General features: G+C 48.0%; 1 long non-coding RNA gene across 1 annotated transcript in view; it reads right to left on the bottom strand.

The window, feature by feature from the left end:
- LOC137521464 (uncharacterized) overlaps positions 1 to 18,092 on the bottom strand; it is a 38,284-nt gene extending 20,192 nt beyond the window's left edge. Inside the window, exons 1-2 of the long non-coding RNA XR_011022126.1 lie at positions 17,723 to 18,092; positions 13,260 to 13,433 (exon numbers count right to left, since the gene is read on the bottom strand). This is a non-coding gene — a long non-coding RNA (uncharacterized lncRNA). The remainder of the gene's footprint in view (positions 1 to 13,259; positions 13,434 to 17,722) is intronic.
- Between the last annotated feature and the right edge of the window lie 881 nt (positions 18,093 to 18,973).

Raw genomic sequence — 18,973 nt, 5'->3', positions numbered from 1 at the left:
ACGCACGAGGTCCGAGTCCTCAGCCAGTTACAAGGAGCCAGTGGGCACAAAGCTGACACAACCGGCAGCGACACCACGCACACAACTGCCAGATAACCAGTCCGATGAATTACCTCAGGACACAATGGGGTATTCGCAGGAGCTATTCCCAGCCCAACAAACTTCCACCTTTCAAAGGTCAATGGAGGAACAGCCAGAAATGTTGTGCCTGGATTCACAACCGTTAACTGTGGGAAATGCACCGCGCACTGAAATACAAGGCGAGTCCGAAGAGGACTCGGAAACCCAAATCCCAGAGCAATTTGGGCAGGAGGGGTTGCAATTGCAGGAGGTCGGCCGACAAGATCTGGAAGACGACGTTGGAGTGTGCTGCGCAGAGGTTGTTGTGGGGAGCTCTACTCCACGGCGGTGGCCCACAATGACATATGACGAGTTTGAGGAGATGGAAGAGGAGGGTATGGACAATGTGGACAGAGACCCAGATTTTGTTTGTGAACGAGAACATCGCCGTCGTAGCAGCAGCACAGATGAGTCTGTTGAAGAACACACTGCTGCACGAGTTCGCCTTGTGCCACAAGGTAGGCGGCGCGCAATTTCAGGCACCACAAGCGTGGAAGTTCAAGTGAGAGGCAAAAGAGGAGCAAACAGAAATCGCCAGCAAGTAGGCAGGTGCTCCAAAGTCTGGGCTTTCTTTGAAGACTGCACTGAGGATGTTACCATGGCGATTTGCAAGGTGTGCAAGACCCGCCTGAGCAGGGGGAAAAATATTAACAACCTCTCCACCACCAGCATGAGCCGTCACATGCTATCCAAACATCCCACTCTTTGGGCAAACGCGTCAGGACAGGGTACCAGAAACAACACTGCCTCCCTTGGGTTCACCAGACCCGCCTCAGCAGCAGCAGTAGCCCAGCCATTGCGTGGTTCACAACATTCACAAACATCAGACGACGCTGACACTGTCACTTTCCGGAGTAGTGCTCTTGAGGTCTCCCAGTGTTCATCAAACACAACAACCAACAGCCCTTCCGTGTGCAGCGCTACGGTTCAGTTGTCTGTGTCGGAGATGTTTGAGCGCAAGAGGAAATTGCCAGCAAATGACCCCCGGGCCGTGGCAGTAACAGCCAGCATAGCCAAGCTTCTGGCCTGCGAAATGCTGCCATATCGATTGGTGGAGACAAACAGCTTCAAGGGCATGATGTCAGTGGCCATCCCACGTTACGTGGTTCCCAGCCGCTACCACTTTGCACGCTCTGCAGTGCCTGAGTTGCATGAGCACGTGGTCAGCAAAATAACCCGAAGCTTGAAGAATGCCGTTGCCTGCAAGGTTCACCTCACCACTGACACCTGGACGAGTGCGTTCGGCCAGGGTCGATACATCTCCCTTACCGCGCACTGGGTGAACCTTGTGGAGCCTGGCAGCGATTCCTCACCTGCTACGGCACGGGTGTTGCCCACGCCACAAACAGCTGCACCGCCGTCCCTCCCACTGGATAACAGCAGCACCTACCTCTCTGACTCCTTCTCCTCCAACGCATCTCAAAGCTGTACCTCATCCGGAAACGCTAACCCAGCAGCAGTAGGATCGTGGAAGCAGTGCAGCACAGCTGTTGGCATGCGTCAGCAAGCGTTGCTGAAGCTAATCTGCCTTGGGGATAAGCAGCACACAGGGGAGGAAATTTGGAGGGGAATAAAGGAACAGACGGATTTGTGGCTGGCACCGCTGGACCTGAAACCGGGCATGGTTGTGTGTGATAATGGGAGTAATCTCATTCGCGCTTTAAGGTTGGCTAAGCTGACACACATCCCTTGCCTGGCGCACGTGATGAACCTAGTAGTTCAGCGGTTCCTGAGGACATACCCAGGCGTGCCCGATCTGCTGTTGAAGGTGCGTCGAGTGTCCAAACATTGTAGAAATTCCAGTACTGCTTCGGGGGCACTCGCCAAGATGCAGGAGCGCTTCAATCTCCCCCACCATCGCTTGCTGTGTGATGTCCCTACGCGCTGGAATTCTACGCTGCACATGCTAGCCCGCTTTTGCGAGCAGAAGAGTGCAGTGGTCCAGTACATGACGGCGCAGTACCGAGGCGCATCCGGCCAGCTGCCAAGCTTCTGTGGATCCGATTGGGCCAACATGTTGGACCTCTGCCAAGTCCTCCAAAATTTTGAGCAATCCACGTTGCTTGTGAGCAGTGACAACTCTTCAGTCAGCATTACCATACCACTGCTGTGTTTACTGAAGAGGTCGATGTTAAAAATCAAGGAAACAGCTGTCATGATGCAACTGGGGGAATCTGAAGGAGAAAACGATCAGCGTGATGGTACCAACATCAGGCCATCCGCCTCAGGGAACGCTGGCCCCAGCAGCTATGACGAAGAAGAGGAGGAGGAACAGCTGGAGTTGGAGCAGGAATTTCATGCCACCACTGACGAGGGCCAGAGCGGTGCACGTTGGACTTCCACAATTCAACGCGAATGGTCAGCAGAAGCAGACCAGGAGGAAGGTGACGACTATGATGCATCACAACAACTATCACAACGCTCACAAGAGGATGATGAGGATTCTGGTAGGACTCTGGCACACATGGCTCAATTCATGCTAGACTGCATTGAACGTGACCCACGCATTGTGCGCATTCTGGACAACACCAATTACTGGGTTTATACCCTTCTGGATCCACGGTACAAACACAATGTTCCAAAACTGCTTGAAGAAAGAGTCAGACAGGTCAAAATGGAAGAATACCAGCAGGCCCTTGTGGAGACTTTAGAGAGGAGATTGACATCCTCCCCCTCCTCTAGCCAGTTGTACGCAGACAGACTGACTTCCGCAAACCCAGGACGACCAGGAGGGCAGCAAACAACGCAAGCCGCAGCTAGTACCCAAAAGGGAATGGTATCGGCAGTGTCCTTGGAGTGGGAAAATTTTCTGACACCCATGCAGCCGCAGCCCACTGAACAGCAAGCGTGCAGATCCACCTCCAACACCGATCGCCTGGAGAAGATGGTCAAGGACTACATGTCAGATGGCGTAGCTGTGTCGAACCATCCATCTGCACCCTTCAACTATTGGGTATCGAAGCTAGACACCTGGCACGAACTGGCAATGTACGCAATAGAGGTGCTGGCTTGCCCGGCAGCCAGCGTTATGTCGGAACGCTGTTTCAGTGCTGCCGGAGGCATCGTCACAGATCGGCGTATCCGCCTCTCTACAGAAAATGCAGACCGTCTGACTCAAATTAAAATGAATCAATCCTGGATTGGAAATGACTACGCAACACTCCAGGACCCCAACCAAGTAACATGACCAATGAACATCTGGGATGGTGTTGCGTTTCCGGGCCCTGTTTATTGAACCTCTCATCTGTATTACATTTATGACTGCATATATCCGCACGCTTTTTGTCCACATGCAAGGCCTGGGTTGTTGTGTCTCACAAAGCGTGGCCTTCTCCTCCTGCGCCTGCTCCTGTTCCATCACGTCTGCTGCTGCTGGGTTAGCGTTGCCGCGTGGTCCCTGTTTATTGAACCACTTATCTTTATTACATTTATGACTGCATGGCGGTACAAAGCATGCTATCCGCACGCTTCTTGCCCTCATGCAAGGCCTGGGTTGTTGTGTCTCACAAAGCGTGGCCTTCTCCTCCTGCGCCTGCTCCTGTTCCATCACGTCTGCTGCTGCTGGGTTAGCGTTGCCGCGTGGTCCCTGTTTATTGAACCACTTATCTTTATTACATTTATGACTGCATGGCGGTACAAAGCATGCTATCCGCACGCTTCTTGCCCTCATGCAAGGCCGGGGTTGTTGTGTCTCACAAAGCGTGGCCTTCTTCTCCTCCTGCGCCACCCTCCTCCTGTTCCATCACGTGTGCTGCTGCTGGGTTAGCGTTACCGGTCCCTTTTCCTGGAACCTCTTATATGTATTACATTTATGACTGCATGCCGACAAAAAACATGTTACCTGTGCAAAGAAAACAGACATTTCCCGCATTTAAAAGACAGTTTTCCCTTTGAAACTTTAAAATCGATTTTCTCAAAAACTATAAGCTCTTTTTGCTAATTTTTTTTTCCTCTTGTACCCACTCCCAAGGTGCACATACCCTGTAAATTTGGGGTATGTAGCATGTAAGGAGGCTTTACAAACCACAAAAGTTCGGGTCCCCATTGACTTCCATTATGTTCGGAGTTCGGGTCGAACACCCGAACATCGCGGCCATGTTCGGCCTGTTCGGCCCGAACCCGAACATCTAGATGTTCTAGATGTTTGCCCAACACTAGTAGGTAGATGCAGCTATTGTAGTGGCATAATAGCTGGTGGCACTGGCAGCAGAAGATATAGTTTTGTGTGGACCCTGGTGGTAGTGGGTACCACAGACAGCAGCAGCAGCAGGAGGAGTAGGTAGATGCAGCTATTGTAGTGGCATAATAGCTGGTGGCACTGGCAGCAGAAGATATAGTTTTGTGTGGACCCTGGTGGTAGTGGGTACCACAGACAGCAGCAGCAGCAGGAGGAGTAGGTAGATGCAGCTATTGTAGAGGCATAATAGCTGGTGGCACTGTCTGGCAGCAGAGGATATAGTTTTGTGTGGACCCTGGTGATGGTGGGTACCACAGACAGCAGATGCAGCAGGATGAGTAGGTAGATGCAGCTATTGTAGTGGCGTAATAGCTGGTGGCACTGGCAGCAGAAGATATAGTTTTGTGTGGACCCTGGTGGTGGTGGGTACCAGTGCTGCTCAAATCCGGATCCGGGAGATACCCGGATAGTTGCTATCTGGATATCTCCCAGTAAACCTGTGCGGGGTGGGCGGGGGGGTCAATCTTACCTGTCTGACGTCTTCTTAGTCCATCCCTCAGCGCCTTCCACGATGCGCTCCATGCGCGTCACGTGATTACAAACACTTCCTCCTTCAACCCGGAAGGAGGAAGTCTTTGTAATCACGTGACCGCCACTTGGACACATCATGGGAGGCACCAAGGGACAGACCGAAGAAGACGTCAGACAGGTAAGATTGACCCCCCCGCCCACCCCATACAGGTAACTGGGAGATATCCAGAGAGAAATATCCGGATTTCTCCTGGATCCAGATTTGAGCAGCACTGGTGGATACCACAGAAAGCAGCAGCAGCAGGAGGAGTAGGTAAATGCAGCTATTGTAGTGGCGTAATAGCTGGTGGCACTGTCCGGCAGCAGAAGATATAGGTTTGTGTGGACCCTGGTGGTGGTGGGTACCACAGACAGCAGCGGCAGGATGAGTAGGTAGATTCAGCTATTGTAGTGGCGTAATAGCTGGTGGCACTGGCAGCAGAAGATATAGTTTTGTGTGGACCCTGGTGGTAGTGGGTAGGTACCACAGACAGCAGCAGCAGGAGGAGTAGGTAGATGCACCCTGGCAGTGGGAGCAGAACAGGCAGCAGGAGACAGGAGGAGGAGAAGAAGTGTAAGGTGTGTCAGGCAGTATAGATATTCCACCATGGCACCTAGTGTTGATACCACGGCACAGTTAAAACATTACAAAGGATAGGTTCCAGGAAGCGGTCATACTGCTGCAGTTGGGGCCTCCCCACAACTCGGACAGCACAGGGTTCAGCCCAGACACCACCACAAAAATTACACAGCAATTGTGTTTAGATAGTTCACCATGGCACCTAGTGTTGGTACCACGGCACAGTTAAAACATTACAAAGGAGAGGTTGCAGGAAGTGGTCATACTGCCGCAGTTGGGGCCTCACCGCAACTCGGACAGCACAGTTATCAGCCCAGACACTTCCCAAAAAATTACACAGCAGTTGTGTTTAGATAGACCATGGCACCTAGTGTGTTGGTACCACGGCTGTAAAAAAAAAATTTTTTGACTCAAGATGGAGCCTGGAGGTTGCGGTGGTAAAGGGTGGTAAGGCAAGCATAGTGATTTCCCGCCACTTCATGTCCCCCTCTTGCCAACAACAGGGGCCAGGAATTCACCTTCCACCCAAGCCTGGTTTATTTTCAGAAACGTCAGTCTGTCCACAGACTGGGTGGACAGACGAGAGTTCTTCTCAGTGACCACGGCACCGGCCGCACTGAAGCACCTTTCAGACAGCACGCTGGAAGGGGGGCAAGCAAGGACTTCCAGGGCGTACTGCGCCAGCTCACTCCAAATATCCAGGTGCTTAACCCAGTAATCCAAGGGGTCCACAGGGGTGTCGGTAGAGTTGAGCCGAAATTTTCGTAATTTCGCATTACTATAATTACGCATGCGAAATTTGCGATTACGATGCAAAATTACGTTAGCGTAATTGCCATTAAAATCGTAATTGACAATACCGTAAGCGTAATTTTCAACGTGTAATTTCGCGTTTCGTTCATACCGTAATTTCGCATTAAACCATAACGCTCCCATATAAAAAAGCCGCCGACTTTAAGGGTTAATAGCAAAGCCCCCTTAAATGCTAAGAGCCTCAAATTTGGAGAGTATATTAAGGAGATCAGAAGGAATAAGAGGAAAACATTTTTTTTTCAAAAAGACCTTATAGTTTTTCAGAAAATCAATGTTAAAGTTTCAAAGGAAAAATGTATACATTTAAAAACCCGCCGACTTTAACGGTTAATAGCAAAGCCTGCTTAAAGTTTAGGAACACCAAATTCCCAGGGTATATTAAGGGGATCAGTGGGAATAAGAGGAAAACATTTTTTTTCAAAAAGACCTTATAGTTTTTGAGAAAATCGATTTTTAAATTTCAAGGGGGAAAATGTCTTTCAAATGCGGAAAATGTCAGTTTTTTTTGCACAGGTAACAATAGTGTATTATTTTCATAGATTTCATAGATTTCATAGTGGGAAGAGTTTTACTTACTTCGTTCTGAGTGTGGGAAATATAAAAAAAAAACGACGTGGGGTCCCCCCTCCCAGACCTCTTTAACCCCTTGTCCCCCGTGCAGGCTGGGATAGCCAGAATGCGGAGCACCGGCCGCATGGGGCTCCGCACCCTGACTATACCAGCCCGCATGGTCCATGGATTGGGGGGTCTCGGAAGGGGAGGGGCAGCCAAGCTTTCCCCTCCCCCTCCAAACCCTTGTCCAATCCAAGGACAAGGGGCTCTTCTCCACCTCCGATGGGCGGTGGAGGTGGAGGCCGCGATTTCCTGGGGGGGGGGTTCATGGTGGCATCTGGGAGTGCCCTTTAAAAAGGGGTTCCCCAGATGCCCACCCCCCCTCCCAGGAGAAATGAGTATAGAGGTACTTGTACCCCTTACCCATTTCCTTTAAGAGTTAAAAGTAAATAAACACACAAACACTTAGAAAAAGTATTTTAATTGAACAAAAAACAAAACCACGAAAAACGTCCTTTAATATTCTTAATTAACGATTAATACTTACCTGTCCCTTTAAATAAATGATCCCTCGCAATATCCTCGGAAATTGGCTAATCAGTTACAATGTAACAAAGTTATTACAATGTAACAACTTTGTTACATTGTAACTACGCCGCACCCGACGTCACTCGCCGCTCAGCCGCCGCATACACTTACGCGTCCGTGCAGGACGCTAAGTCCCCGCCGGCTCCCGCCGTCCACTCCGCCCACATCTGTCACCCACATGTGGGTGACATGTGGGTGACATGTGGGAGAGGCGGGGAGGGCAGCGGGAGCCGGCGGGGACTTAGCCTCCTGCACGGACCCGACAGAGCTCTGAGCTATATAGCTCAGAGCTCTCTAAGCATCTTTGTATTTGGGCTCCAAGGAGCCCCATTGGTCCTTAGCAGACCAATGGGGTTCCTTTAAATCAGAATCCCAGCCTGCATGGGGGACAAGGGGTTAAAGAGGTCTGGGAGGGGGGACCCCACGTCGTTTTTTTTTATATTTCCCACACTCGAAGTAAGTAAAACTCTTCCCACTTGGGGGAATCTATGAAAATAATACACTATTGTTACCTGTGCAAAAAAAACGGACATTTTCCGCATTTGAAAGACATTTTCCCCCTTGAAAATTAAAAATCGATTTTCTCAAAAACTATAAGGTCTTTTTGAAAAAAAATGTTTCCTCTCATTCCCACTGATCCCCTTAATATACCCTGGGAATTTGGTGTTCCTAAACTTTAAGCAGGCTTTGCTATTAACCGTTAAAGTCGGCGGGTTTTTAAATGTATACATTTTTCCTTTGAAACTTTAACATCGATTTTCTGAAAAACTATAAGGTCTTTTTGAAAAAAAAATGTTTTCCTCTTATTCCTTCTGATCTCCTTAATATACTCTCCAAATTTGAGGCTCTTAGCATTTAAGGGGGCTTTGCTATTAACCCTTAAAGTCGGCGGCTACCTAACATTGATCCATGCGTCAACTTTTCCGCTTGGGAGCATGGCCATACGCATTAATTTCGTAATACCCACTGTAATGCGAAAATTGCGCGGAAATTACGCTTATGCGAAATTTCGTGAAATCCTTCTTCATTACGATTATGTACTTACGGACATAATTGTAATTACACTATCGTAATTACGTCATTACGCTCATCTCTAGGTGTCGGTGTCAAGCCCTCTGTAGGACCCCATGTAGTCTGCCACCATCCAGGTCAGGCACTGGTTCTGGCTTTGATAGCCACATGCTGCTGCAGGCACCTCTTCAGTCGGCAGCTGTACCGGCGTGGCGTACAGCGCCTTTGTGAGAGACAGCAGGTTTGATGGGCACCTGCTGCTGATGGACGCAGGCACCTGCTGCTGTGCTGGCTGGACTGTGACAGCAGGGGGGGGGAGTCTGGGGGAAGGCTTCCTCCAAGCGCCAAACCAGGGACCGCTGCAAGTCCCTCATTCAGCGCACAGGGTCTCCTCCTGGCAGGAACTGATGCAGCTTCCCTTTCAGCCGTGGGTCCAACATCAGGGTTATCCAGATGTCCTCCCGAGCACACATCTGCTTCACCCTTGGGTCACTGCGCAGGCACTGCAGCATGTGTGCTGCAATGGGGAAGAGGGCTGCCATCTCTGCTGACACATAGGGCCTGATTCACAAAGCGGTGCTAACAGTTAGCACCCTGGTGAAAAGCCCTTTATCACGCCTAAACTCAGTTTAGGCATGATAAGTTTAGGCATGATAAGTTTAGATGTGATAAGTTTGTAGGCGTGATAAGTTTAAGCACCAACTGGGTTAGCACCGCAGTGCACAGCTGATCAAAAGTTTTGCGCTAGCAAAGTCTGGTGCACTTTGCATAGAGTTTAATGGCGCTGCTTTGCGTGCGGGACTTTGCTCGCGATCTAAACTTATCTAAACTTATCATGCCTAAACTCAGTTTAGGCATGATAAAATGGTTATCACGCCTAAAGTCTTTAACTGGGTTATCACCGCTTTGTGAATCGAGCCCATAATCTTCATCACCCCCAATGCTGTCCTCCTCCTCTGATTCCTGAGCCTCCCCCTGCTCTCTCCACCCCCGCACCACTGCAGCTGCACTCGGCTGTGCCTCCTCATCCTCAAGGTCAGGGACCTCCAACTCCTACAACTCCAAGTCCTCAACCTCCTCCTCCTCCTGCAGCACAGAGGTGGACTGTGCAGGTTGCTGCTGCTAATGCTGGATCAAGGCTGCCTCTCCCACTTCCAGCAGAGCATAGAGGGCCTTGTCCAGCATGAACACCATGGTTGGTCACCCACTCACATAGTGACGCACGGTCCAGGCTGACCCTGTTGGTGGCCCCCAGGAAGGGTGCCAGCACCAAGCACACCAGCTGCGTTTTTTCCTACTCAACATTGAGGATGATGTCTGGGAGGTGGTCGGTTCCGGTCCCGGACACGGTGGCGTCCGTGGTGGCTCTAGCCAGGTATCGGTTGACAGCATGCCTCTGTTCAACCAGACGTTCCAACTCGGCCAGGGTGGAATTCCACTGTGTTGGAATGTCTATGATCAGACGGTGCCGTGGCAGGTGCAGCTCCTTCTGCACGCCTTCCAGGGCCACTGAGGCACCGCCCAAGCGGCATAAATAACCCACCGTTTTCCGATCCGCTTTCAAAAGTGGGTCCATCCTCTGGTAGGTGCTCAGAAATTTCTGCACCACCAGGTATGTGGGTGAGGTCTCCCCGGTGGTCTCCCCGGTGGATGGCAGCAAGCAGGTTGGCCCCATTGTCAGACACCAGCTCTCCGACTCTGAGGCCTCTGGGGGTCAGCCAACTCCTCTCCTGGTCTCGGAGTTTGGCCAGGACGTGGTCTGCCGTCAGCTTGCCCTTCCCCAAGCTGACCATCTCCAGCAGCGCTTGGCAGTGGCGGGCCTTCACACTGCTGCTGAGGTGGGGGCATTTGGCAGCAGGGGGTTTGCCGGAGGGTGGAACCGGATCAGCGGAACCTGCTGCACTTCCCCTGACCCTGCTGCGGGGTGGCACCACCCACTGGATTGCTGCTGTGCCCGATGCTGCTCTCCCCTCCTCACCCCCTTCCACCAAACTGACCCAGTGCGCAGTGAAAGAAAGGTACCGGCCTGTCCCAAACCGGCTTGACCATGAGTCCAAGGTCACATGGACACGCTCACCCACCGCATGGTCTAGGCCACATTGCACATTGGCCATTGCGAAGTGGTGCAGTGCTGGGATGGTCGAGCATGAAAAATAATGCCGGGTGGGAATTGGCCAATCCGGCGTGGCACACTGCAGGAGCGCACACATGTCGCTCCCCTCCTGCACAAAGGAGTACAGGAGGAGTTGGGAGGACATGGCCTGTGCAAGCAGGTCATACAGCTGGCGGACGCTACGGCTGCCGGGAGGCTGAGCCCTGACCACAAACGACTCACTCAGCAGGGTCTGGTGTCGCTTTTGGCTTGCACGGGAAGCCGAGGAGGGAGCAGAGGAGACCACTGAGGACTGGCTGCCTGAACAGGCCTCAGTGTCGGCAGGAATGGCAAAGGGGGTTCTGGTGGTGCTTTTGGCCAGGCACTGCCAGCGTCAGCTTCCTTCAGCCTCTTGAACTCCTTATGCTCATGATAGTGTTTATTTGCCAGGTGGTTGATGAGGCTGGAGGTGCCGTAGTTGGAGGGGTTGCAACCTCTGCTCAGCTTCACCTGGCACATGCTGCAAGTGACAAACTTGCTGTCCAATGAGGGCAGATCAAAAAACTGCAAGATTGGGGATTGGAATTTTCCCTTACGCCCTGATTGGGCTGCTGCTGCTTTTTTTCTCCCTGCGGTGGTTGGCCCTGCGGTGGTTGGGGCCTGGGGTTGAGTGGTGCGGCTGGTTTTAGTGACAGAAGATGAAGCAGCAGGCTGTGGGTCCCGCATTCCATGCCCACTGCTGCTCCTGCCAATGTCAGCGATGCTGATCCTCCGTGCCAGACCCATGGTCGCATCCTCCTCCTTAGACTCAGAGCTAACAACATCCCCCTTCTCTTCTGCTGACACATTAGGCAAGGACTCCCCCCCCCCCCCCCAACAATCACTGTCACCATCTGTGACTCCTCCACATACCCCTTTGCGCCCAGAACATCCTTCTCAAACTCGCTGGTAACAGCCCTGATTGTGCTCGCGGTGCCTGGAGTAAAGCGCGCACTGACTGAGGGTAGGCTGCCCGCTGGGGTCAACATGATGACCGATGAGTCCCCATGCACTGCTGGGCGGCTGCTGCTGCTCTTGCAAACAGGAGTGGTGGTGGGGGTGGAGGTGTCTGTTGTAGATCTGGTGGTGGCCTGCTCATCCACCATCAGCTGCATCACAGGCTCGGCGTCTTTTTCCTCCAATTTGCGGTGCCAACCCTGCTGAAAAATGGCCCGCTACACGCTGCTGCGCATCAGCAGCGTGACTCCCCCTATCAGCTGGGCGCCCAGTGCATCCACGGCCAGTGGCTAGCGGAGGAATGGACACTGGTGCGGCAGAACTGCTGGCGGTGATGGTGCCAGCAATGTTTCCCTCTCTTCTTGCCTTTGATGCCCTTCGCCCGGGTGCCAGTGCCAGCAGACATAGTGCAAGTTTGTGTGATGATGATGTCACCAGATGGATGTGGGGTACTTGCACTTTATTGAAATTGGTGTTGGACTTTGATGAATCAACACGGAGTGACAGACAGCAAGTAGAAGAAGACAGTGTGCACACTAACGGTCTATCTGTCACACACACTGACACTCAGCAGCGCAGCAGAAATGCAGTAATCTGTAGTAGGAAGCTAACACAGACAGTACTACTCTAACAACTAACAACTAGCACTGCAGTACTAAATAACTACACAATAACACAGTAATCCTATGCCCTAAACTATACTGTAGCTAAGGCTAATTGCACAGGCCTGGCCTGTGTGCACAAACAGCAAACACAGACACCTAAGTAACTAGCAGAGCTGCTGCAGCAGAGACTGTCACACACACTAACAAAAATCACAATACAACAAGCTAGCTATCTAAACAGCAATAACACAGTGGTATAGTACAGGTGTTTATGTGCAAAACCGCTGGGTTTAACACAGTAGAAAGCACTTTCTTTAGCCATACAGCACTGGAGATGTCTCTCAGTGAGCAGCCACAAAGCAAAGACGAGTTCCCTCAACATGGCCACTGCTTTATATACAGGGGGGGCTGGCTAGAGTTCCCCTCTGTGATTGGTTGCTAGGGCTTCTGCTGGGAGCCCTCTGATTCGCTCAATGACGTCATGGACGTCATCTCCCTAGTTACAGTATTTGGATCCGGATATCGCTGCAAATCCGGATACCACATTCCGGATTTGCCCAGATATCCGGAATCTGGATCCGTGGTCGGATAGATGAAAAAGTTCGGATTATCCGGGTAATTCGGATATCCAGAATCCGGATAAGCAACACTGGTGCTACCACCAATATGAAAACTACGGTGCCTTGTACGATCAGAAGATAGAGTTTGGTAATGAAATCAGCAATGGTGCTTACATTAACATGTGCATTAATGTAATACGGCATGCACAAAGTTTAATGTCCGTCGCTTTATGTACTGTATACAGTAATAATTCATGATCTACATTCTGTTTGTGTGATCTGCAGTGACTTCACGTGATAATGATACTTAGCACATGATAATGATACTTAGCATGTGAAAATGATACTTAGCACATGAAAATGATACTTAGCACGTGATAATGATACTTAGCACGTGCAAAGCCTTTACACACGCTTTGCACATGCAAAGGCTTTACACATGATAACTGAGTTATCACGCTTTAGTAAATCGAGGCCCTAGTGTGTGTGTGTGTGTGTGTGTGTATGTATACACTCTATATCAATATACTGTATATTGTATAAATATCACATAGAAAGCAATTATCAAAATGCAAAAAAAAAACTAAAAACTTACGGTCATCAAACTGTGGGTCACAGTACAGAGGATCATATGAGGATAAACTGAAGTCTAGGAAACAAGTATGTTTAGTGACACAGTCACACGTCCCCATAACCCTGTAGCAGCCACTTTGCTTTGGGCAGTTTTCATCATCATCCATAGCATAATGATCTACGGTCGACCAATGCTCTGTGTGTAGAAGTAAATGAAAGTCAATAATTTTTGTTTTGATTAATTCTAAACTAGTCAATAAACCAATGTTTGCTAATATAGGGGAACATGGGGAGAGTTAGAAGCTCTGTCAAGTTAATACTGCTGTTTGTGTCCCCACTGGGAAGAATTCCACTCACTTTCTTGTAATAGGTTTGTGGTTTTTTTTTTATTATAAATAGATTATAATAATGATGTTATTTACCAAGACCTTATTCATTTATATTGTTTTTTTCCTCTAATTATTGCACCTCTTATAATCTACATGTGTTACTTCTTTACATAACACTTTATTATTATTATTACTGTATATTATGCTATAAGAAGAGGGTTGATTAGATTCTTTCTTTAGCAAAATAACTGTCAAACTGTGTTAAATGTAGTAGGCTGATTCAAATCATTTTATGGCATTAGGGCATGTATTGTATTGTTTTCCACACCCTCATTAATTCAAAACACATGGCCACTGCAAGAATGTCAACATCATAAATAAACAATGAAAGGGTAAGACAGGTTCTGATGAGCATACATTTGAAAAAGTTGTAAGCTAATTTAGGCGCTACGTTAAATAACGATATTACTAGCAATATTGGTAAATAACAATTTAAGAGCAACGCTAAATAACGAAAATCATAACAAAAAAGTTAATTAACGATTTAATTGCAGTATTCCATTATTGGTAAATTTACCGATAATGTTGACATAACTATAACCTAACCTCTCCCTACTCTCACACAGAACCCTCCCCTGGTGGTGCCTAACCCTAAGACCCCCTTGGTGGTGTGTAACCCTAAAACAACCCTGGTGGTGCCTCACCCTAAGTCCCCCCTGGTGGTGCCTAACCCTAAGACCCCCTTGGTGGTGCCTAACCCCAAGACCCTCCCCTGGTGGTGCCTAACCCTCAGACCCCCTTGGTGGTGCCTAACCCTAAAACCTCCCCGGAAGTGCCTAACTCTAAGTCCCCCCTGGTGGTGCCTAACCCTAAGACCCCCCCCCCCCCCCGGTGGTGCCTAACCTAAACATCCCCTGATCCCCGCTAAAAATAATACAAAAGGTATGATTGTGGGGAAAACTTGTGAACCATCTTGTTGAAAATTTGGAGGAGTCCACTTAGAGGGGCAGGGTTTACTTAATTGATCATAGTGATCTGAGGTATACCCTTGGTAGAGATGGGGGGAGGCACATATAAGACAGGGAACGAGTGATGAATGTGGTAGATGTGAGTGGGAGTTGAAGGTACAAGTGCAAAGGATGTTAGATGAGAGAGGAGAGATGGATATGTTGTAAAATAGTGGAGACGGTCGTGATGTGATGAATGCAGTAGATGTGTGTGGGAATGAATGTAGGAGTGAGAAGTATGTTAGACGGAGGAATGGAGATGGATATACTATATTATAGCGAGGCCAAGGCTATGGTATTTTAAGTGAAGGGATGGGGGAGGTGTTCTTTCCACTGCGCTATAAAGGTATAAATAAAGATTAATTAATTTAGAAAAAGGTATACTGCATTACAAACTATGATGAAAGCACCTCTTAGCTCACGTGTGCGGCAAATAAGCTGTTACGCGAATAGTTGAGACTTTATGTGCGCTGAGTTTAAAGAAAAAAAAATAATAATACAATTTTAATTTAATTGCAGACACCCACTTAATAGTGTATTGGCTTTCTATATTTCAATAAATAACAATTGCGCCCACATATATCGATAAATAACAATTGCGCACATTTTTGGCTGCATCTTTTATTAACTGCTCCTCCTGATGAGCTGGCTTAATGGAAAGAATGGCATCTGTGCACTGGCGGAACAATAGGGCCTGCAGCCCCTGCCGTTTTGGGGGGCTGGAGGGGTCGCAGCATGAGGGGAAAGGTATGTATCTGCCGCTGCCCGCCGCCTGCATACACAAACTATTCAACGCTGGAGGGGAGCGCAGAGGGAAGAGCCCGAGGTGAGGGAGGGGGGACCGTCCCCCCTCCCTACCAAAGTGCAGCATGGCTTTCCCCTCATGCTGCAACCCCTCCAGCCCCCCAAAACAGCCCCAAGCAGGCCCCAGGGTGGGGGGCCCGCTCAGTATTTCTGCAGGGGGGCCCGGTGGGACCTTGTTACACCCCTGAATCTGTGCCATCAATTAGTGATGATTCGAATTTTTCAAATAGACTTTGTAGTTTCTGAAAAATCCTATTTTAAAAATGCAAAGGAAAATATTTTTTATTTGTCAGGTTTCTGAGTTTAAAAACAATTTTTCTCAAAAACTACAGGGTGTTTTTTGAAAAATTCTTTACTTTTTTCCCACTCTTCTTCTTAACATTCTTTGCCGTTTTGGTGACAATGGCTTTACTATTAACCGCTCAAAATTGGCAAAAAAAATTACACAATTTTTCTTGATATTTTTGATTCGTAATTGCAAATTACGATGCAAAATTACAATTATGTGAAATTTGTGCTCATCACTAACATGAATACATATGCCCAGCCACTCATCATATACCCTACTAATATAGTGTGCTGAACACAAAGCAGGGACATGATTAGGCCATGTTAAAGCATTTTAGTAGTCTCTTGTGTGAGGAAGGGATTTATTCTGGAGATAGTTTTGCGACCCAGTGATGAGAGTGTCTGGAGAAGCAGAGCATGCTGACAGTGTCAAAGGTTGAGGAAAGATCAAGGAGTATTAGTACTAAAGATGGCCCGAATGGTTCGCCTGCTAACTTATTCGCGCGAACAACGCGGATTCGCGTTCGCGTCGAACCCGCGAACACTTAGCGCCTTTGATCCGCCCCCTATACTACATCATTGGGCTTAACTTTGACCCTCTACATCACAGTCAGCAGACACATGGCAGCCAATCACAAAGAGTATTACTGAAATTAACTGATTTGGGAACAGCTTATTTTGAGATATTTTTTTTTTGAAGGGAGATAATTCATGAAATGCTTTGTAATAATAATAACAATAATAATAATAATAATAATGCAAGGTGAATAGATGTAATTCAAGAGCAGTCAGCCTATACAGGGACGTAACTAGAAATCACTGCCCCCCCCCCCTCCCCTGCAAAACTTTGGATGGGGGCCCCCCTCACCTCCCTTCCCCACACACACACCTCGCTTTTGCACAGGTAAACTGAGAACCAATGTTCTTCAATTGGCTAGTGCACACTTGAATGTGTTTTCTCCCTGCAATAAAAACTGACAGCAGTTAAGCACTGGGAGTATTTTCATTATCAATTACATTCGCTTCTGTGATAAAACATGCATTTTTTCACACATACAAACACATGTGGTGTGCAGAAAACACATACAGAAAACCAACAGATGATTGTGCTCCCAGCCTCAGCTTATTACACTCATTCTGTCCATCTCTGAGAGAGCAGAACTGGCTCTGCGGACTTCTCCAGCATCACTACAGTACAGAGCACTTGGGGAGGGGAGCTGGGGGTAGAGAAGTGCACAAGAGCCTGTTGTACACTGAATAGGGACTGTCTACAAATCTTTGTCTGCAAAACTTTTTATGATTTCTTATCAGTGGCTGAGCAGATGCAGTCATTAGAACAATTGTGCAGAGAGCAGAAAGTTTTTTCTCTTAGTGCCCTTAGCTGTCAGTCTCTCAGAACAGGGAAAAGAAATTTCTCCCCCCACGAGGCCCCCTGCAGCTTCATGCCTTGCATAGTCTATTGTTCCGTCCAAGAGCCTATAGATGCTTAGCTCTAGCACAGGCATGGGCAAACTTGGCCCTCCAGCTGTGAAGGAACTACAAGTCCCACAATGCATTGCAGGAGTCTGACAGCCAGAAATCATGACTCATAAAGGCAAATGCATTGTGAGACTTGTAGTTCCGTAACAGCTGGAGGGCCAAGTTTGCCCATGCCTGCTCTAGCATGACCCTTTCCTTTGATGCCCTGTGCATAGTCTTGTGCATACTAAGCTATATGAAACTTGTTTGTTTTTTTTTGTTTCACTCAGAATGAAAACATTTTCACTGTATGTGAATAGAGATAAACATAGATCACAGCAACCAGAAGTATTCAGCAGCAGTCAGTCTGGGTGAGTTTACTGCCTGGCAAACTATTGGCTGCTATTAAAAATCACAACTAGCAGCTTGGATCACATTTCAGAATCACCATTATCAAACTCTATATGCTCTGTCTTTGTCTTATTGTGTTTAGTAAGTAAAAATGATAATCAGTAATGCAAAACATATTCGGCATAATAGGTGTACCATAAGATAACATAAAGAGACCCATAGAGTCCGATTCTTGTAGCAGCACTTACTTTTACATATCCCTATATTGGGGTATTCCACTGGATGACTTCCGTTGATAGAATTACATCTCAAGTCTTTGCCGCAGTAGCCGAGCTCCCAGTTTGGCCCTCCGCAGGGTTCCCATTTTTGCTTAGGACAGTGCACACAGCACCCACATGGATCTATTACATTGTGTCCCGAGCAGCCAGAGAGATCAGGAGGACACTTCCCTTTATCGCATGCAGTGCAGTTATATGCTGCCTGTGCGTAAGTACAGAAACAAGAAACAATTAACAGAATGCAAATGGATTTCATTTTCATCGACTGACTGACAAGACACTGCAACGTCTCCTGTGTCCTGAACCCCTTCACTATCAGAAATGGAAGTTCACTTCTCAGGCAAATGTAGTCAGTATTTACACTGTGTTTTGTGAAGCATAAAATAAACATCAAAGAGTAATGACCTCACATGGCAAACAAGCTGGACACATATTTTTGTGAAATGTGTTACTGCCTTTAAAGAATGTTTCATAGCCAAAGAGGATCGCACAAGATAAGCAAACCTATATGGCTCAAAAAATAATTATTCCTTTATACTTATGTAATCTGCATGGATCTGCAAAAAGCATGGACATTCAGGCCTCTTTCACAGTAGGACGCTGCGGTTTGATGCGACGTTAAAGTCGCAACGCAAATTACAACGCAACGCCCCAAAAAAGTCGCAACGCAACTTAATGCCCCGTAATCGTCACATACAGTAGAGCATACAGGTAATTAAAAGTATGCTTCCAGTTCCAAGTTATTGCTGAGCATGTGCAAACAGTCCAACAGAGCTAATAACGTGTATAACGCACTGCATGCAGTACTTTCACTTAACGTGCAGCGTTAGTCACCAACGCAACGTGTGCACTGTGAATGGGGCAATGATTTTTCATTGCAGTGAGTTATTCTGCGTTAAATGTTGTTTTAATGTGCAACTTTAACGTTGCACTGTGAAAGAGACCTTAATGTCGGATGATTTAAAAGGCTGTTGTATTAATTGGATTTAATAAAAAGTAATGTGTAATTTTACAATTCCCAGCCCTAATGGTCTCTTAGGCCTTGTTCACTTCTAAAATCAAAATCGCTGACGCCAGCGGTTTGCAATTTTTTGTGCGATTTTTTTAGTGCCTCCCGGCGCTTACCTGCGCGCTGTGATTTTTTTAAAGTGATTTTCTAAGAGCAGAACAATTCTGACGTCAGGAAGGGAACTCTTTCACCCAGAAAAGAATAAATACAAT

Source organism: Hyperolius riggenbachi, chromosome 6 (genome assembly GCF_040937935.1).
Source record: "Hyperolius riggenbachi isolate aHypRig1 chromosome 6, aHypRig1.pri, whole genome shotgun sequence".
In the NCBI taxonomy this organism is placed as follows: domain Eukaryota; kingdom Metazoa; phylum Chordata; class Amphibia; order Anura; family Hyperoliidae; genus Hyperolius; species Hyperolius riggenbachi.
Note: the sequence above shows the minus strand (reverse complement) of the source record. Positions and strands in the feature narration are given on the sequence as shown.